Here is a 21420-nt window from a genome sequence, read left to right on the forward strand (position 1 = left end):
TGTGTTCTTTGAGTAAATGGCCAGTAGTGGAATTACTGGATCCTAGGATATTTCTATTTTTAGTTTTTTTTAAGTTTATTTATTTTTGAGTGAGAACCAGCATGCACACATGCACACAAGCAGGGGAGGGGCAGAGAGGGAGGATCCCAAGCAGACTCAAACCCACAAACCATGAGATCATGACCTGAGCCAAAATCAAGAGTCAGGCACTTAATTGACTGGGCCCCCCCGGCGCCCCCTCTGTTTGTAATTTTTTAACAAACCTCCATACTGTTTTCCACAGTGGCTGCACCGGTTCACATTCCCATTTTTAATTGATGCTTCTTAACTCTCTCTAGGCGGAATGAGTCCAAGGAACTTCCTCTACTTCCCACTTGGAGAGAAGGGGGAGCAGAAGCCCCCCCAGGGGCACGAGCCAGGTCAGCTGCTGTCACTGGAGAGACATGGCTGGACAGCTGGCGTCACAGGTCTGGCAGAACAGCAGCCGCTAACCCCCAGTCTGTATCCATGGCCGTGCTCCTTCGCCCGTAACCCATCCACCATCACTGGCTCTCTTTACCTCCTCTCATAACCGCATCTCTCCCCTGTCGGATGAAAGGCTCGCTCCCTTGGATAGCTGTTAAAATGGCTTCCTTGTTAAGGGAACATGTCTTTGTTTAGCCCTTATTATCAAAGGAGGTCTTCCTTGATGTTCTAAAGTTTCAGGAACGCAGTTCGCCACTTCCGTGACATACCGTGTTCTCGTCCAACTGGTGCACTGCCATCTGAGTTACGTCACCCGTGACCTATTACACAGCTCCAGATGGTTGCTTTAAGATACGAATCGGGCCGTATCCCCCCCCATCGCTTGGAAATGTTGTGATCTTTGGTCGTATTGCTCTACCCTTTCGCCAACAACTTGTCAGTTTATTTTGTTTGTTTTTAGTTTTTGAGAGAGAGATAACGAGCGTGAGCTCAGGGAGGGGCCAAGGAAGAGAGAGAGAATCTTCAGCAGGGTCCATACTCAGCACAGAGCCCAACACGGGGCTCTGTCCCATGACACTTAGATCGGGAACTGAGCTGAAACCGAGAGTCGGACACTCAACCGAGGGAGCCCCCCAGGCACCCCAACTTCTCAGGTTATAGTCTGTCAATTTGCAGACCAAATTTTTTTTATTTATTTTTTTTAATATGAAATTTATTGGCAAATTCGTTTCCATATAACACCCAGGGCTCATCCCAACAGGTGCCCTCCTCATCAATGCCCATCGCCCACCCACCATCAACCCTCAGTTTATTCTCAGTTTTTAAGAGTCTCTTATGGTTTGGCTCCCTCCCTCTCTAACTTTTTTTTTCCTTCCCCTCCCCCATGGTCTTCTGTTAAGTTTCTCAGGATCCACATAAGAGTGAAAACATATGGTATCTGTTTTTCTCTGTATGGCTTATTTCACTTAGCACAACACTCTCCAGTTCCATCCACGTTGCTGCAAGAGGCCAGATTTCATTCTTTCTAATTGGCACATAGTATTCCATTGTGTATATAAACCACAATTTCTTTATCCATTCATCAGTTGATGGACATTTCGGCTCTTTCCATAATTTGGCTATTGTTGAAAGCACTGCTATAAACATTGGGGTACAAGTGCCCCTGTGCATCAGCCCTCCTGTGTCCCTTGGGTCAATTCCTAGCAGTGCTATTGCTGGGTCATAGGGTAGATCTATTTTTAATTTTTTGAGGAACCTCCACACTGTTTTCCAGAGTGGCTTGCAGACGAAATTTTGGTATTGTTTAGGACTCCGTGTAAAATACGTTGTAATTATGTTTTCAGCTGTAGCTTGGAATGGAGCCAACTTGTTATCTCCCCAGTCTTTGGTTGACCGTGGTCTTGTAGCGGCAGGTGAAGAATGGGGGCCTTCCAGGCAACCCGGGTATCAGCACGGCACCAAGACAGGGATGCCCCAGGGCCCAGGGGCATCCCCTCCAGGTCCCCGCCTCCCCCATCCAAGTTTGTCACCGCCAGCAAGCCCCCTCCTGGGGAAGTTGTGTCTTCCCACAGGAATGGCGTGCCACGGGTTCTGGGTCAGCCTGCTCTGTGCTGTACCTCTTTGTTTTATAGGGGACTTGGGTCCCCCCAAGTCTGGTTAGTTAGTATTTTCCAGGTTGTTGTAACACTCAACACACTGTCAGAGCACACACACGTGCGTGTGTATGTGCATGCATGAAACTGGTGTCTATTTAGATCCAGACTGGAACACACTTTTAGCCCCAAAGCCTGCTTGCCGACATGAAGCAGGGGTAAGAAAACATGGTTATCAAAAACAGCAACTTCAAAAGGATGGGACAGTGGGAGAGAGTGAAGGGCTCATGTAGCTCGCTCACAGGCCATTTTGCTGCTGTGAGGGTGCTCATTCTAGGTTCCTGGGTCTTTCCACAACCTCACAGAGGGGTTGCCGGAGGCGAGAACACATATCCCCAACACCTTCATGCACCATTGGCTTCGCGTGGTCGTCTTGTCTTGTCAGAAAGAGAGCCATTATTTTTATGTTTCCTGTACAACATCTGGTCCTAAAACCCTCTTCGGATGATGTCCAAAAGTTCTTTTGCTCTTTGGCTCTTCAGATCTTTTTTCCCCCTCAGCCACTTTCCATACTTTTTCTTCCAGGTCTGTAATAAGTGACAGAGTTTTGGTTTTTGTTCATTTGTTTGTTTTTATGATCAGTCAGTCCCCAAAGTTTCCCAAAAAGAGGGGGAAAAAAGAATTAGAAGGAGCCACTACAACCCTATTAGGATGATTAAAATAAAAACCCCAACGACGCCAAGTGCTGACAAGGATGTGAGACAGCAGGAACCCCATGCATCCTGGGGGTGTAGGACGGAGCACAGCCCCCAGGAGGGGGGCTCACTAGTGTCCCCAGAGTTCAACATATACTTAGTGGATGCCTGGGAGTCCCACTGCTGGGATTTGACCCTCGAGAAATAAAACATTCTGTTCACACAGAAACTTGTAGAAGCTTTAGCCGTAATTGTCAAACACTGGACACCGCCCAGTGTCCTTTGGCACAAGACAGGATGAGCGACCATTCCACGGGGTTATGCCCAGCAGCGAGAAGGGACTCACAACTGACACGTTTGGCACCCAGGGTCCACGTCGGGGGCCTGGCGCCCAGAGAAAGAAGCCTGGCTGCGGGCGTCAAGGGTGACGTGATTCCCTTTGTCAGACAGTCTTGGAAAGACAAAACTACAGTGACCAAGTGGCTCAGAGCAGGATCTGTTTTTTCTCTCCCTCTGTTAACTCATTATGTTTTCCTAAGATTTGATCAGACTCTTCACTTCTTTAGTCTCACCTGGTGTAAGTTCCTTGGTTTTGTGATCGGTGACCAGGCCACGAGCAGTATTTTTGGGTTTGCGGGTCATACTCTGTGCCCTCGACCATGGCGATCCTCTTTCTGCCCCCAGGCAGAGTCGGGGAGAAGGTGGGGTAGGCAGGAGCCATCTGGGGTCAGCCCCCAGGCCCTGCTCCGGCTGACTTCGGCCTTGCCCACACTCCTCACAGCTCACCAACCCCGGGGACATCTCCTTCGCCTTTGGGTTTTCTGGGTTGTCTTTTCTCTTTAGATTTGATCAGGCTTCCATTGAATTTTTGGCCTGGATTTATTTCCTAATCTCTTGCCTAAAGCCTTTCTAATTGTAAAAACTCGTCAGTTTTCTCAGTCTCCTAGGTTGGAGGTCTTCCTTTTAAATACTGCTTTCATGCCAGAGAGCATTTCTGCAGTGTAACCTGGTTTTTCCCGTGCACTTAGTTGGGGTTCATCCCATAGTCATCGCCTGCTGGACACCACCAGTCAGGTGGTCCAGGCAAGCGGCCCCGGACATCCCAGCACAGAAGGACGAATTAAGCCGCTCCAAGCACTTAGATCAAGTCAGTTAAGACACACAGGGAGGAGCAAAGGGAAAGAAATAGGGTTCACTAATGGTCTCAGGGCTGGGTGCAAGCAGGTGGGTGGGGATTCACTCCCTGAATCCTCGATATGCTGTGTTAATGTCACCTGTGTGTCTGTCTGTCTTTGCTGCGTGAACCATGCCAGCCTTGTTGTCACAAGGGCCAGATGGACGTTTGAACAAGGAGACCCAATCCGGAGAGGTGCCCGCAGCCAGGCACCCCTGTCCCCATCACTGTTGCCAGCCAGCTCTCTATTGTGAGCAGCTCCACAGCTCGGGGTTCTATTTGCATTTCTTAGACTGAGGACACAGAGGGCCAGACAGGGTGGTCGAATGAAAACCTCATGAATATTTAGAGTCACGAACTGCAGGTACCTCTTAGTCTTTCCGTTCCCTCTCTGTCCGTGTTTAACACACACATGCTCTGCTTGCGAACTTATTTTTAACACATCCTAGGAATGCTGCCGATGGCTTTCATTCTACTTGCGGATACCTATCCGACTTAACACCTTTCCCCTTGTCTTGTTTTCTCGTCTTCTATAGCACTGTTGGCTGGTAACAAATAAGACCAAAAATAAAAAATGCCCTATGCTACCCCCCCACCCAACCTGTCGAGAAAAGGGTGTGGGCGTGGGAGAGTCAACATCCATGTTGGTATTTTCAAGCGTTTTCCTCTCTCCCTCTGATCCCTGATGTTAGGGCCGTTAGCCCTGGCTGTTAGCAAACGGGGTTTTCCTTCTGCAGCCAAATGGACCTCCCGGTACCAGGCTCCAGAACAAGACCCACTTCCTCAGTCACCGACAGAACTGAACAGCTACTGGAGCTGTCATAACTGTTGGCCTCCCCATCTTTGGGGGACCTGGTGCCCTACGACCCAAGGCATGGAGGAGTGGAGAAGGCCCACTTCTGTAGATAGGTACTCCCCCAAAGAGAGATGGGAAAGGAAGGGGCCAAGCCACTGACCCTTACGTCCCTTGCCCCAAATGACCAGTCAGACTCTTCTTACTGTAAAGTGAAAATTCAGAAAACCACAAAAGACGAATATATGACGTAAGGGCATTGTTGTTAGATATATACTGGAAAGCACTAACCAAGTCAAGAAACCGAGAGTGGCCATCCAACCTGGAAGCTTCTTCTGTATGTCCCCTGCCACCTTCAGTAGCCACCGCAGTAACAGAACCACCGTCCTGACTTTGATGATAATCAGTCATATGAGCCCTTTTTTCCTCCATGGGGCAAGCAGAGAGTAGAAGGGGCCCAGAGTGTCACTCCAGTGAGATCCTTCCACGTGGAAACCAGAAGAGTGACGTAAGGAAGTGTTTGCTCCCAGCCTCTGGCCCTTACTCACCAGGGAATCTTCTCAAAGTATATTATTCCTGGGTGGTATCTTGTTGATTACTATGTCTATTTAAGTATTGAATTTATTGCCTTAAAATAGCACTAAAGTCCCAATTTCTGACACTTAAAATAGCCCTAGCTTTCTTTGTAAGAGTAAGAGTTGTAAACAGTCTTATCTCTATAAATGTATATTTACCATACACTGAGTTCTCCCCCCTTCTGGCCCTGGGTCTCCTCAAGGTGCTTCGTACCTACTCAGTCCTTATATGGGCTACTATTTGGCGAATGCTTTGGGATGGGAAGATGACATTTATTTGCTTTCACCCTCAAAGTCACCATCTTCTTAAAAATGTTTTCCTTGGCAGTGTATCTACACAAGAAACAAAATTAATTCAATCGAGAAAGAAATTTAAGCTCAAAGAAAAAGCAAATAGATTTAAAATCAGCTGCCTATCATATATGTTTAAATGCATTTAGAAATAATCGGATACATACGTAAATTACTTAATCTTTATAGTTTAGAAGTGGAAAGCAGCTCAGAGGCTGTGTCATCTAAACTCTTCGTTTTTATGGGGGAAGGAAAGTGAAATCCAGAGAACCTGATTCTTGTCAATCAGAATAAATGTTACAAATAGTAAGAGTCCTGACTCTTTCCACTGTATCAAAATAGTTACGCTGACAGTAGAGTTGGCTTCAGCACCACAAAGAAGACGTTAATATGCCGAAGTCTCGATGCGATGCCAGCAAGATGGAGACTCATTTTCAAAGCAAATCATTTCTTGAATCTTTTATTGTGAAAATATTGTATTGTAAAAAATTGTATTGATTTTATCGTAAAATCAACCTGTCACCCAGCTTCAATACTTGTTAACTGTATCAGTCAGGAAAGGCTATGTTATACCTCAGTAACAAACAACCTCAGTGGCCTTACAGCAGTTTTTTTTTTAATATTTTTTTATTTACATTTATTTATTTTGGAGAGACAGAGAGAGAGAGAGAGAGAGAGCAGGGGAGGGGCAGAGAGAGAGGGAGCTGCAGAATCCGAAGCAGGCTCCAGGCTCTGAGCTGCCAGCACAGAGAACTCATAAACGCAGAGAACATGAACTGAGCCGAAGTCAGAGGCTTACCCGACTGAGCCACCCAGGTGCCCCATAGCAGTTTTTAAAGCAACAAAATGTATTGCTCTGTGTCCAGCATAGGTCGGCGGGAAGGCAAGGGTCTTTGCGTGCGGACCCGGGTTGACAGAGGCTCCAACATCAAGGCAAGAGACTTCTGAGTGCTCCATGGTGCAGGCCCAGAGCAGGCTGAGAGCCAGTGCAGACAAGGAGACGCTGCCCTTGAAGTTCCTCATTACTTCTGCTCATGCTCCATTGGCAGATCTGATGACCTGTCCGTTAGGGTACTAACTTCAAGAACATGGCGGAGTGTAAACCCCCCCCCCCCACCCAGGCCATCAGAAAGGAGGGGGGACCAGATGTTGGTGAACGTTAGTAATGTCTAATTCTGTTCTGTTTGTTTCATTAATTTGTGTGTGTGAAACATTTTAAACCCCTAAATATTGTGTCGTGTATCTCTTTAAAAGAAAGACATCCCTCTCCCACATTTTTTCTACCGTATTTGCAATGTGAGTTATAGACATTATGACAGTTCACCTCTAAATGCTTCACCAGTATGCATTTCTTTTTAAAAAAAAAATAAACTTCTAGGGGGGTGCCTGGGTGGCTCAGTCTGTTAAGCGTCTGACTTCAACTCAGGTCATGATCTCATGGTTCATGAGTTCAAGCCCCATGTCAGGCTCTGTGCTGACAGCTCAGAGCCTGGAGCCTTCTTCGGATTCTGTGTATGTGTGTGTGTGTCTCTCTCTACCCCTCCCCAGCTCACTCTCTCTCTCTCTCTCTCTCAAAAATAAAAATAAATATTAAAATAAAAAAGAAACTTTTAGGGCCATTGGGGTGGCTCAGTTGGTTAAGTGTCTGACTTTGCCTCAGGCCTCATGGTTCGTGAGTTTGAGCCCCATGTTGGGCTCTGCTCTGACAGTGCAAAGCCTGCTTGGGATTCTCTCTCTCCCTCTCTCTCTGTCCTCCCCCACTCACGTGTTCTCTCTCTCAAAGATAAATAAACATTTCAAAAATGGAATTTTTACTTTACAGTCACATGATCACCATCATACCTGACCAAATGAATAATGCCCCAGTATCTCCAATGTCAAGTCCTAGTTCAGCTTTCCAGCTGTCTCACGGTTGTCTCAGGACTTGCTTTTTTGTGTCCACACCAGGCTCCAGTTAAGGACTGTGCACCGCATTACTATGTCTAGTGTAATCTCTCTTAATAAAACGTAGTCCCCTCCTGTGCGTGCCCGAGCCTTGTTACACGACCCTGACTTTCTGAAGGCACAGTTATACTATGTACTGAATGCGGTCCTAAGTGTCAGCGTCCCACCTCCTGATTTTACCTGTCTCCTTTATCCTGGATTTGTCCGTAACTCAGAAGGCGGACAGAAAGGCTTCATTCAACTCAGGCTAACCCTCTGGGACGAGGATGCTTCCTAGGTGCTGGTATAAAGTCCACTTGGCTCCAGGAAGGAGGAGCCGTGGTCTGATCGCCCACTGTCGGTGTCGCTAACGCTGATCACACGTGGTTCTTCCACGCGGGCTGCCTGTGCCCCTGCCAGCAACAAGGGGTCTGGGCAGTGATATTTTGGCACACATCAGTTCCCCGCCGAGCCTCGAAGAAAAACATTTTAAGAAGCAATAGCCGTTTCCACTTGCAACTCTCCCCGGCAGTGACATTGCAAATAAATATAGAGACGCAACGAAAAGCAACAAGTCAGTGTAGAAAATCTGCTATTTGAATGTCTGAAGTTGGCAAGGGGGGTGTCCAAGTCCTAGTTAAAATGCCTCTCCTTCCAGGATTCTCCTGTGGTTGTGCCCCGGGGTCTGTGACACCAGGGCTTCTGGGTTTTGCTCCTCCCTCTTCAGCTTCTCCTTAGAGATGCCTTCCTGCTCCTAAGTATGGATGCTGTCCTAGGTGCTGTCCTCTCTGCTCCTGACATGCCCTCTTGGGCTGATGTCACCCGCATCCACGGCTTCAGCTGCAGTCCGTATGCCGTGAGTCATAAATCTCAGTATATTGGTTAGAACCAGTAGGATGTATATGTACTTAGAGATACATGCATGTGTATCTATGCATGACATGTACACAGTATCTCATATATGGGAGGGAGGGATTGAGAGAGAGAGAGAGATTTATTATAAGGACTGGCTCATGCAATTATAGGCAAGTCCTAAGGTCTGCTGTGTGCAAGCTGGAGCCCCAGGGGCCTCTGGGGTACATTCCAGTCCAAGTCCAAAGGCCTGAGAATCCGGGGAGCTGATGGCAGAATTCCCAGCCCAAGGGCAGGAGGGCGTATCCCAGTGCAAGCAGCCGGATGGAGAGCAAATTCTCCCTTCCTTTTTTTGTTCTATTCAGGCTGAGGCCCACCCACACTGAGGAGGGGGCAATCTGCTTTATCCAGTCCACGTACCCAAACGTGAATCTCTGCGGAAACACCCTCGCGGACACACTCAGAAATACCGTTTACCCAGCGCCTGGGTGCCCTGGGAGCCAGCAAGTTGATGCGTAAAGTTAAGCACCACACGCGGTACGCCTGACCGCTCGGCTAATGTGCCGGCGCCTCTGTCCTCAACGTGTTGGAAACAACGTCGGCTTGCAAAGCTTAACTCACTCTCACCTCCGATCTTTCCAAGAATACTCCTTAACATTGTGTACAACTGTGCAGCCGTTTCTCTCGCGCTCCTTGCTGCCGTTAGGGAAAACACGGACGAGAAGTCCCTCCTGCATGCTAAACTTGGCCTCATCTGATCATCCGAGCAGCTCTTCTCCATCTCTTGGGTGACCATCTCCTCCTTCCTCACACCTGGCGTGGAGGTGACAGGTATCTAGAAGTCATGGAAGAAGAAAGTGTGAGGGTGGCTGGGGCAGGTTCTCTGCTCACCCGCGGCTTCTACCGTGTTTTGTCGGGTTCCCCACGGACCTCCTAAGCTCCTTCTTGGAGGAAAAAGAAACAGGATTGAGCACGAAACGACATGTCATTATTTCAGGGGCAGCCACGCCTGGATGACTCTACATGGCTGTAGGCTACCCCATCTCCTCTAAAATATAATGAAATTTAAGGAGAAAAAGGCTAAACACCCCAAAACCTGAAGAGAAAGGTGATCAGGGTGTCAGAGGTCAAAGGTATGCAGTGGCACGCTTAATGCATTTTCCTATCTTCTCAGTATCTTTCTCACTGAAAAATCTAATGATGAGTTGGCCAGTTTTTGTTTTAAATAAAACAGATTTGAGGCAGAGGCCATCTCTTATCTGTGCCTTGCTCCCCCACGAAGAAAACATCTTAGCAATTTCTATACGAAGGTACAATTTCTTACCCAGTCTAGAGCATCTCTTCTTAAATATTATGACCTCATGCAGAATGTTTTACACGTATCTATTCAGACTTTAATAAAAACAGCCACCACTTATTCCGTATGACCTTTATTTAATTTTTTTTTCATTTTATTGAGAGAGAGAGAGCATGAGCAGGGGAGAAGGGCAGAGGGAGAGAGAGAGAATCTTAAGCAGCCTCCACACCCCACTGGGAGCCTGATGCAGGGCTGGATCCCGTGACCCTGGGATCACGGCCTGAACCAAAATCAAGAGTCGGACACTTAACCAACTGAGCCACCCCGGCGCCCTGAGATGATTATTTAAGTTCTCAGGCACCCCCCCCCCCCCAAAACCTTGTGAAGCATGTCTGTGATCATAATAAGAGCGGCCAGGCACTTTGCTAAGTGTTGAACGTAATTCTCTTTGCAACCGATGCATCTTTGTATTTTAATCATCACCTTTGATAAGGAAGTGGAAACCTGGACAGTTACAAGGGAAACTTACCCAGTGTCCTGTAGCTAGTAAGAGCCAGGGCTGGTGCTTGAGCTCCTGACCGAATGATTCTGCTTCCACTTTTTCAACCTGTTTAGTGGCTGTTTTCCAAGAGGATGGCATTCTGTGGGTGCTGTTGCCACTTCGTGTGAGAGCATCTCTGTGTCTCTCTGTGCATTTGGGATCTGTGCTCACTCTCTCCCTGGGTCTTTATCAAAGCTATTGGCCATGTCTTTATTTCTCTGGGTTTTGCGGCTTCATATCCTATTTCTCTGCGTTTCGCTGCAGTAAATGTTCAGAATGTAAAACAAAACCATAGATTTTGCCACGTGACACATTTCTGGAGCAGGGTGTTATGGTCCCTATTGTTTTAACATCAAATTAAAAAATATTTTTTTAATGTTTATTTATTTTTGAAGGAGAGAGAGAGACAGAGCATGAGCAGGGGAGGGGTAGAGAGAGAGGGGGAGACACAGAATCTGAAGCAGGCTCCAGGCTCTGAGCTGTCAGCACAGAGCCTGCCGCGGGGCTCGAACTCACGGACCGCAAGATTATGACCTGACCTGAAGTCGGACCCTTAACTGACTGAGCCACCCAGGTGCCCCTTAGCATCAAATTTATATTTAAAACTAAGTTTTAGGGGTGCCCGTGTAGCTCAACTGGTTAAGCGTCCAACTTCAGCTCAGGTCATGATCTCGCAGTCAATGAGTTCAAGCCCTGCATCAGGGCTCTGTGCTGACAGCTCAGAGCCTGGAGCCTGCTTCGGATTCTGTGTCTCTCTCTGCCCCTCCCCATACGCACTCTCTCTCTCTCTCTCTGAAAAATAAATAAACATTAAAAACAATAATAAAACTAAGTTTTATTTTTCATTACTTAGAGACTCTTTTCCTGAAATTCTTCTGAAAAAAATTTAAATATACAAAAAACTTGAAAAAAGAGTACAGCAAACACGTGTATACCTTTTACCAATTTGTTAACTGGTAAAAACTATGTTTGTTACCAGTAACTGGTAAAAGGTAACCTCACCAGTTGTTTTTCGAAGGGACTTGCAGACATCATATTTTACTCCCACATGTTTAAATATGTATGTCTGAAGAATAAGGAAATTGTTCTATGTAATACCTTTATCACACCTAATACCTGATAAGTATTCTGCAAAGTCACCGATACTTAGAATTTCCCGGTAGGTCTTCCATAACTTTTTTTCTATGTAAAATTCACACGTTGCACTGGTTAGGCTGGTTGTAATCTGAAGCAGTCCCCGCTTCTTCTTTTCCTTCTAAAAACATTCCCTTTTTTGAAGAGCCCAGCGGGCCAGGTGTCCTGCAGAATGTTGGGATCCCAGGTTTCCCCGGCTGTCTCCTCATAGTTGGGCGAGGCTGTGCATGTACGCGTACACCCTTACTTCATCGGGACTGCTGTCTGCGGACCGCTTTCACTTCGAGAAGGGCCATTTCGGTCTGCCCCGCTGTGGCTGCTGCGGCTGTTTGATCGCTGCATTATGCGGCTCTATATTTGCTTGCGTCTCGTAGCTGCTAGATTGGCGTTCCTTTGACGGCTGTAACAAACACCAGGATGGAAAGACAACAAGACAGCAGGTGTCCTAACGGGACAGAGACACACGGCAAGTCCGGCTCTGCCGTGAGACTGAGGCTCTGGGCGGGGGTCTCCTACCCAGAGGCCGTGTCTGCCGCCTCCCGCCAGGCCAGGGGGACACCAAGCAAATGATGAGTAGGGACAGTGGAGGTGAGGAAGAGATCTTGAGGGTGCGGGGTCCGCTGCTCCTGCCCACGGCACCGTCCCCTCTGTGATGCCTCTCTGAGGTGGCAGTGACCAGAACGGCGGGAAGATGCCCCTGAGATCTGCGGATATGTCCATCCTTAGGAGATACTGACAAATAGTTTTTGAATTCATTATGTCAACTTACATTCCTACCAACAGCGTCTGAACGTTCCACTTGCTCGATATCTTTGTCAAATCTTGGTATTTTCAGCCTTTTGATTTTAGGCCTTCTGGTGGCTGGATGGTGGATCTCACTGTGGTTTTGATTTGCATTTTGTTGATAACCAAGAACGTTGGGCTCTTGTTCATATGCCTACTAGCCCTTTGGATATCCTCTGTGGTGAAGCGTGCCCCTTTACGTACGGATTGGTAGGAGTTTTTAGTATAATCTGATCATGACTCTCGGGTTGGTTATAGGCGCTGGTAGAGATCTTCCAGCCTGTGGTGTATTTTGATGACTGAAAGTCCCTAATGTCAACGTGGTCCAATTCCTGGGGAGCTCTTCTTCTTCTGGGTGGAGGAACACCCTTGCTGTTTCCTGGCCCTCCCCCATGGGCTCGTTGGCCCCACGTGACTTTATGTCACGGCAGAGAAGAGCGTTGTGGACGCCTTTCCTTCTGTCAGGAGAGAGAGATCTTTGTTGGAAGCCACAGCTGACTTCCCTTATATCTCGCTGAAAAATGGGGGTCACATCTCCTTCCTTCGCTGCAAGGGAGTCTAGGAAAGTGGACATCTGTCTTGTTCCTAAGCTCTCTGTTGTGAGGGCGGCAAGAGGACAGCGCACCGGGGAGAGCCGTCAGGTGGCCAACGGGCGAGGTCTGCTCAAGAAAGACGTCGGGCGCTGGGACTTCCTGCTGTCACCAGCAAGAGGAAGGTGCATTGTGCACCCCTCCTCCCACTGAGATGTGTTGATGACATAGAACGTTGAGCCGTTAAATCTACCTCCACTGAAAGATATCACGAAGCTGAGATATGATGAAGGATTTCTGATAAAAGTGAGGTGGGTGTGAAAATACCTCCATGTGGACTCCCATATTTGCGTGTGCCTTAGTGTCAGTTCTCATATACAGGCATTATTATTATTATTATTATTATTATTATTATTATTATTCCAAGTCTATTTATTTTAAGAGAGAGACAGCAGGAGAGGATCAGAGAGAGAGAGAGAATGGATCCCAAGCAGACTCCACATTGTCTGCACAGAGCCCAGCGTGGGGCTCAATCCCACCGACTACAAGACCATGACCTGAGCCAAAATCAAGAGTCGGGCGCTTAACTGAGCCACCGAGGCGCCCCTGCAAGCATTTTTAACATGGAAAAATACATCCTACTGAAGTGCTTACCACTGGTCATCTGATGAGGATCGGATGGGAGAAGTGGAAACGTTAAAATTTTCTTTCTATACTTCTATATACTATGTTCCTTTTATATTTTTATAACTTGAAAAATACCGTAGACCCATCTTTATCTATTTGAGGTGCATTGGAGTCAATTCCCACTTACCAGGGGTGATGCGCCTTGGTTCGCCATTGTCAGTTTAATGGTACCTGCATTTCTGAAGTGACTGTTGGAAAGCACTGGAAACCCTAACGATTGGCCGCATTTGTGGAGTGGATAAACCATGAAGGAGGTACTTTTGCTTTATAAAACTACCACCAACTACTTACTATGCTAAGTTTTGCTTTATAAAACTACCACCAACTACTTACTATGCTAAGTTACATGAGTCACTTACGGGCTGAATTGTGTCCTTTCAAGATGTATATGTGGAAGCCCTAACCCCCCGTACCTCAGAGAGGAGGCAGGCTCTTTGCAGAGGCAGAGAGAGAGGGAGACACAGAAACCGAAGCAGGCTCCAGGCTCTGAGCTGTCAGCACAGAGCCTGACACCGGGCTCGAACCCACAAGCCGTGAAATCATGACCTGTGCCTAAGTTGGGTATTCAACCGACTGAGCCACCCGGGTGCCCCCAAGGAGAAACCGACCTTGACCTCGAACTTCCAGTGTCCAGAACTAAGAAAAATAAGTATCTGTGGTTTAAGCTGCCGGGCTGTGGTGCTTTGTGGTGCTAACCATGCTAACACAGTCGCCTGATACTCTATACGCTATGCCCTTTTTCTTCCTTCTCCTCCCGTCTTATTGAGGCGTCACTGGCAAAACCATGACATGAAGTGCATGATGTGATGATGTGATGTATGTGCACGTTGGGAGAGGATCCCCCGATGAGTTATCATATCCTTCACCTCACACGTTTACCTTTTGTTTGGGGAGACCCTGTAAGCTCTCCTCTCACAGCCAATTTCAGCTCTACACTGTCATCAGCTGTAGTCATCGTGATTTATATCAGATCCTCAGACCTCATGCATCTCAGAGCTGGAGTGCGTGTCCTGTTTCCAGACTCTTCCTGCCTATCCCACCCGCGGCCCCTGACAGCCACCATTCTGCTCTCCGTTTCTAGGCATTCAGCTCGGGTACGTCTTCACGCCTGTGGGCACTCAATTACACCTAAGCCTTTGTTTGGTGTTTCAGCCTTAGCTTTCCAAAGTTCTTCCATAATTCTTCCCTCTTCATCAGCAGGATAATTCAGTGAAGTGAGGTAAGTCAGGTATTCTCGCCTTACAGATATGGAAACTAATTCTAATTCTGGGCGGGGCCTGAGATTCTGTGTTTCTAGAAGCTTCTGTGTCAGGTTCTCAGCGCTGGAGCTCAGACCACACCTTGACTAGCAAAGCTGAGTCTACGCGGCAAGAAACCAGAAGACTGGCTTGGATCCCATCTGTATTTTTAAAAGTTAACCGGAGGGGCGCCTGGGTGGCTCAGTCGGTTGAGCATCTGACTTCTGCTCAGGTCATGATCTCGCCATTCGGAGTTCAAGCCCCGCATCCGGCTCTGTGCTAACAGCACAGAGCCTGGAGCCTGCTTCAGATTCTGTGTCATCCTCTCTCTCTGCACCTTCCCCACTCATGCTCTGTCTCTCTCTGTCTCTTTGAAAATGAATAAATGTTAAAAAATTTAAAAATAAATAAATAAATAAATAAATAAATAAATAAATAAAGTAAAAGTTAACCAGAAAACCGCAGGTAAAATTGGTGGGAAGCGAGATGCTCCTACAGTGAATCACACAACAAAAGCTCAGCGGATACAGATCCTACGGGTTGTGCAAGATTACTCCAACTTGGCTTTCCGATCCTCTGACTCATCTCAGGAGCGCCTCAAATCACAAGAACACCTCAAAGATTCAAAATTCGGGACGCCTCAAACATTCACAACTCCCGTGTTTTTGTATCTGCGCTCTTCGAATTTACTCTGGGTATCTCTTCCCGACTTAACCTTTAGCCTTAGTATAGAAATGGAATATTGGTGGAATTCTTCTAAGTAACTAGTATGTGTCAAGAAACAGAGTATCTACTGCCAAAAATAAAATGGCTTAAAAATAGTGCAAATCGAACCAGCAGGAGTTGATTTGCTGCCATCGCTTCTCAGGGACTTGAGCAATGATTGAGTCCCGTACGCGGAGAACAGATTGTTCCACACGAGGCCTTTGGAAGTTAACTTCAAAGCAGATGTTCTGGAAGCTTCTGTGACCATTACAGACAAGCTGTTCTCATTTTATAGAAAAACAAATACGTAATAATAAATTATCATACTTACTTTAATGGCTTAATGAGGATTCATTAGGAAACATTCATAAAAGGGGATAAGAAGTTTAGAAGTGTACCTTTTAAAATACTATTTTAGGGGCGCCTGGGTGGCTCAATTGGTTAAGCATCCAACTTTGGCTCAGGTCATGATCTCATGGTTCGTGGGTTCTGGCCCTGTGTGGGGCTCGGTGCTGACAGCTTGGAGCCTGGAGCCTGCTTCGGATACTGTGTCTCCCTCTCTCTGCCCCTCCCCATCTAGCACTCTGTCTCCCTCTCTCTCTCAAATATAAACATTAAAACATTTTTTTTAATTTTTTAAATAATGTTTTTATTCCATTGGAAGCCCAAGACATAGTGAATGGTAGCAATTGGTGAATCTTACAAATAAATACCGTAAAAATATCGGACAGGATTCATTCAAGCCAGAACCCAAAGCGGAAAATAGCAAAATAGAATGACTTTGGGGTCAGTAGTAATTTTAAAGAAGCTCTAAGTTCAGAGGCCAGATGGTATTCCTTAAAAGACTGATCCAGAGATGTTCCCCACAAAAACTTTAACAGGTGATGGTTTCCCCAAAGCCTATTTGAACACCAGCCCTCAGAGGACTTACTGCCTTTAAAAGGGGGTCTTATATCCCATACAGGGGTGTCTGGTTCCTGGAATAAGCACAGGTCCTGATGGGTTCAGAGCCCAGCTTCCTGTGTCGTTAGACTTTGCTGGGTGGTGTGCAGGGTAAGCTTTCCCTGACCGCTGGAAGGCACACAAGCCAACCTGTGACTCTCCTGCCCGCTTTTCTAAGAGGCAAGTCTTTAGACACCTTAGAAAACCCAGGCTCCATGCCAATATAGTAGAGGTGTGCAAAATAGTTCAGAACTGGAAAATATCAATAATGCTGTATCACCTACTCAATTCCAGGCTGGTGAAAAGAGATAGGGGGAAGAATAAATTAAGGATGTGGCTGTATCTTTAAAATTCAGAAACATCTAAGAGCTTTGAGCTGAGGTCCTAAAATACACCTTTCAAAAAATTTAAAAAAGAGATTTCTGGGGCGCTTGGGTGGCTCAGCCTGTTAAGCCTGACTCTCGGTTTTGGCTCAGATCATGATCTCACAGTCTGTGGGTCCGAGCCCCACATCGGGCTCCACGCTGACAATGCAGAGCCTGCCTGGGATTCTCTCTCTGTCTGCCCATCCCCTGCTCTTTGTCAAAAATAAATAAACTTTAAAAAAAAAAAAAAAGGCTCCCAATCAGTTCATCAAATGTACAAAGAGCTATTACCCCACAGCCTCTGAGCCCCTCACACAGAGCTGTGGTCATAAGTGGGGTCCTAATGCCCAGGATGTTTACAATATTATCCTCTGCGATATGAGAACAATATTGGAAATTCTTTTGATATTTATTTTTCCAAAAATGAGATATTAACCTTTACTAATGTTTAATGTTTTAAATGACTTTAGTATATGCATCCTCTCTCTCTCTCTCTCTCTCTCTCTCAGGATTGATGGGTGGATGAGAAGATAAATGGATGGATGGACCCATTTTTTTAAAAGCTAGTAACTGTGGGATAACCCAGCAAAAGTTGCAACTCTCTGGTCTAAAAAAACTAGGACCATTTTGTTTTGCATTTTCAGAGCCCGGTCGGGTTACTCAAGTTATTCTTAGCTGTCCTTAAAGGGTACAATTTCAGAGGACAGAGTTTTATCTTTATGTTTTCAAAACAAAATTTATTTTTTAAATTGAGACGTGATCGACTTACAAGAGTGCATGTGTTTTAGGCATACACGACGAAAACTAACTTTTGGATTGAAAGACTGAGGGACACCAGTAATATGGAACAGATGCATTTTGATCTGCAAAACGGTTGTCCTGAAACCTTTGTTCTAATGTTCTTGTATCAGAACTTACTTCGAACAATGCTACTTGAATGGCGACCACCTGTTTCCGCTGGAGGAAAGACAAATAGTACAAGACAGCACGTGGTTGAGGCCGGGCAGGTACATGCGGTAGAAATTCAAAGGGAGAAGAACACCCAGGTCTGGGGGAGGGAGGATATCTTCACAGAGTGAGGATGGGCAGAAAAGCCCGAAACCAAGAGAAAGCGGAGCAGGGCGCTGATTACCAGCAGCGGCCTCTTCCCCTCCCCTGGCCTCCCATGGGTCCCCGAAGCTTCCTCATGGGACACCGGGGCTCCAGGGAAAACAGCAGACGTCAGTGGTACAAAGCTGTGGCTTCATACGGCTTTGACTGTGTCCTACAGGAAGACCCATTCTACGCCGTGAGCAGAAACCTACATAAGGTTAAATGTTCACCGAGCCACAGCCACACGTGTACATACAGCGCGTGGCTAGTCTCTGTCAAGTTCGCACCACGCTCCCTTGCGGCTGCAGCCCCCGGTTCGGAACTCACAGGTGAAGAAAGGAGGGGTGTCTGCAAATTTGGTGTCCGCTAAAATGACGAGCGCCTCGAGTTCCAGGCAAGGGAGCCTGGCCGTTAGTATTTATTAACGGGAGGGTCTACTGAGGGCGAGCGACGCGACTCGATGTGGGTTTTGGGTGCTCACTCGGCAGCAGAAAAACAAACATGAACAGACCCAACATGAGACACGAGGCAATCAGGCCCAAACGAAGGGGACAAACTACTGTGCTTCTTCCCCTTCCTCTCCGAGTTCTGCCTTGCGAGGCACCGCTAGTTAAGGCGGGGGTACGCTGTGGTTAGCAGCAGGGCTTTCGGACATCACATCCCTGCCCCCCGCCTGCCGGCTCAGTGAGCTTGGGCAGGTGTGATGGTTACTTTCATGTGTCAGCTTGGCTGGCCACGGGATGCCCAGATCGAGCGTGTTTCTGGGCGTGTCTGTGAGGACCTTTCGGGGCACGGTTAGCATTTGAATCAGAGGACCGAGAGAGGCCGATGCCCTCCCCAGCGTGGTGGGCCTCGTCCGATCCGGCGAGGGCATGAATAGAACAAAAAGGTGGAGGAAGGGAGAATTCCCCCTCTGCCTGCCAGGGCTGAGACACCACATCTCACTGGGTAAACACCACTGGCTCACCTGGTCCTCCAGCCTTCAGACTTGGACTGAGTCATACAACTGGCTTGACTTCTCTGGACCTCCATTTTGCAAACAGATTGTGGGACTTGTCAGCCCCCATAATTGCATGAGGCAATTACTCATAATATATCTCAGTCTCCCTCCGTATATCTCTATGTATAAATATCCTCCTATCCCGTGCTTCTGTGTCTCTGGGGAACGCTAATACAGCGCAGTAACTTTACATTTGCATCACGGATGGAGGAAGAGCTCCGCAAGGCATAGCCACTGTCAGTGGCACTGGGCAGAAGCCCAGAGCACCGCGAAGCCCGTGCCCATGCGCTCACTGGAGAGTGCAGCCGTGTCCCGCCGCATTCCCGAGGCAAAACGATTCCCCGGAGTTCAGGCAGAATACTCCGGCCTCCGGATCTGCTGTCCCCACAGGCCGCCTCTGCTGCCTTTACAGACCAGCCACGCATCCCTCCCAGATTCATCCTGGCCTCCCTCAAATCCTCACCTCACCCCGCGCCTCCGCTCTCCTGCCCTTCCCCATCTTTCAGCAGTGGATGGTCACGGGACCACGTTGTCTCCGGCTGGCCAGCAGGCTCCCGTCCCTGTCCTATGCCTGGTGGCTGTGGTGGAGACTCCCACAGCTTCCTCCCTATCCAGCCCTACCCGATAACCATCTTTCTGGGAATTGTTAGGAACTACGGTGGTCCGAGCCTTCCCATCCTGGCTTTTGGAGAACCGTTAAAGATTTATTCGGTGTATAAGCATTTTGTATCATTTTTTGGAACTTTGGGAGTGGGAAGTTCCCATGCCACGCGCCATGAAACAGAAGTGTCACAGTGCAAACACGCTCGGTTTCTTTGGTTCCTAGTGAGCGTGGAATTCCTTGTTTCTGCCATTCTTTTTTTTTTTTAATTTTTTTTAACATTTATTTATTTTTGGGTGGGAGAGAGAGAGAGAGAGAGAGAGAGAGACACGGTGCAAGTGGCAGAGGGGCGGAGAGGGAGGAAGACACAGAATCCGAAGCGGGCTCCAGGCTCTGAGCTGTCAGCACAGAGTCTAAGGCGGGGCTCGAACCCACGAACCGTGAGATCGTGACCTGAGCCGAAGTCGGACACTTAACAGACTGAGTGCCCCTACCATTCTTCAACATTCTAGACATCGTCCCATCCATATCTTAGACGCTCGAGATCATAAAGAGGAAGAAGGCCTCCGTGTTTAAATCCAAGTATTCTCCATGACAACTGACAGGAGCAATTGACCCGGAAGATGCTACGGCCCCAGGCAGGCCCCTTTGCTTCTCACAAATGCCTCCTCCTTCCTTGAAATGACTCGGGTTTACCTTTCCTTTTTAAATATACATGTTGTTTTCTGTTTATTTAAGTAAACTCTACCCCCATCCCAGGGCTCAAACTCACGACCCCGGAGATCAAGAGTCGCACGCCCTGCGGATTAAGCCACCAGATTGACCTTTCTTGCTATCATCTGCTTGTTCTTAATCCCCTTGTAGTACCACACACTATAGAAGGTTCACCTCTTTTCGGGGCAGTTTCTCAAGGTTTCTTAATACCTTCTACTTTGTGGCCTTGAGATTGGCCACGTCCGCTAGGTGCCTTTGGAGTGTTTACTCCTGCCACCCCTAGCTACATCCACCCAGGTGTGACAGGACCATTGTCTTCATGTCTGGACATCGTTTGCATGGACACAACCCAACATCCCCTGGGAGCTGACTTCATAAGCTGGAGGGAAGGAACTAAAGCTTCCCCCCCTCTCCCCACAATATGTATTTATTGTATTGCTTTTCTCCCAACTGTGAACGTGGACGGCATTACTTGTGTTTTCATTTAACATGGGAATCTGACTTTACACTTTATCCCTGTTGTAATCCACGTTAGGTTCATTTCACCCGTTCCAGGCTGTCAGGTGCTTTGGGATCCCAAGAGCCACGTAATAGTTTAGTGCTCTTGTGTGCTCTGAAAATGAGATGGGCTTGCCTCTGGGCCTCACCCAGCCACGGATAAAATATGAAGACAGAAGGCCAAGGGCTAATCCTCTAAGCAACCACACTCCTCTAAGAGCCAGGGCATTTAAGAGAGAAAACTGGTCTCTGTGGCCAAAAGGACAGTGTGGATAGCATGTATGTGCGTTATTAGCATTGCCTATAATTCAAAGGGCCACTTTTGTTTTAATGTTTATTTTGGAGAGCGAGAGACAGAGTGTGAATGGGGGAGGGGCAGAGAGAGAGGGAGACCCAGAATCCAAAGCGGGCTCCAGGCTCCGAGCTGTCGGCACAGAGCCCAACATGGGGCTCGAACTCACAAACCGCCACATCATGACCTGAGCCGAAGTCGGACGCTTCATCGACTGAGCACTCCAGGCGCCTGCAAAGGGCCACTTTTAAGAATCTAAGGGAGGCAGCTTTTACTCAAACCGGGCAGCCAAAACGACTGCTAGCACGGATGCTGGTCGGGCCCCTCCCTGCAGAATGAGGGTTAAGTCACTCCGCACATGCTCTGTGATGCCTCAGGCCCCTCCACCCATGCAGAACAGGAAGGAGGTCAGTGTGGAACGAGCTGGGTCTGCAGAGGGCTTTCGTGAGGACAGTAGCTTTGGAGAAAGCTGGGTTTGACCGGCATCCGCCCAGCCCCTCATGCCCCCCCCCCACCCCACCCCCAGAGACCAGTCCCACCGCACAACAGCAGACATCTGGTCCGCACTTCCACAGGCGACTGCGGATCCTGGACAAATCATCAGTAATGCTCTTATCATCAATTTTCCAGAATGACGCTTC

At 47.8% G+C, this 21420-nt stretch overlaps 1 long non-coding RNA gene across 3 annotated transcripts in view; it reads left to right on the forward strand.

Annotated features, from left to right (window-relative positions):
• LOC109275521 (uncharacterized) overlaps nucleotides 1–21420 on the forward strand; it is a 45135-nt gene that overhangs the window by 15866 nt on the left and 7849 nt on the right. Inside the window, exons 3-4 of one of the 3 annotated variants that reach the window (XR_008424109.1) lie at nucleotides 339–467; nucleotides 8726–9777. The exons of 1 other annotated variant lie outside the window; for it this stretch is intronic. This is a non-coding gene — a long non-coding RNA (uncharacterized LOC109275521). Of the gene's footprint in view, nucleotides 1–338; nucleotides 468–8725; nucleotides 9778–21420 lie in introns of those variants that run through there. One more of the 3 variants, XR_002084212.2, reaches the window with a different exon arrangement.

This window comes from Panthera pardus, unplaced genomic scaffold, assembly GCF_024362965.1.
Source record: "Panthera pardus isolate Hobbes unplaced genomic scaffold, ASM2436296v1 HiC_scaffold_20, whole genome shotgun sequence".
NCBI classification, from domain to species: Eukaryota; Metazoa; Chordata; class Mammalia; order Carnivora; family Felidae; genus Panthera; species Panthera pardus.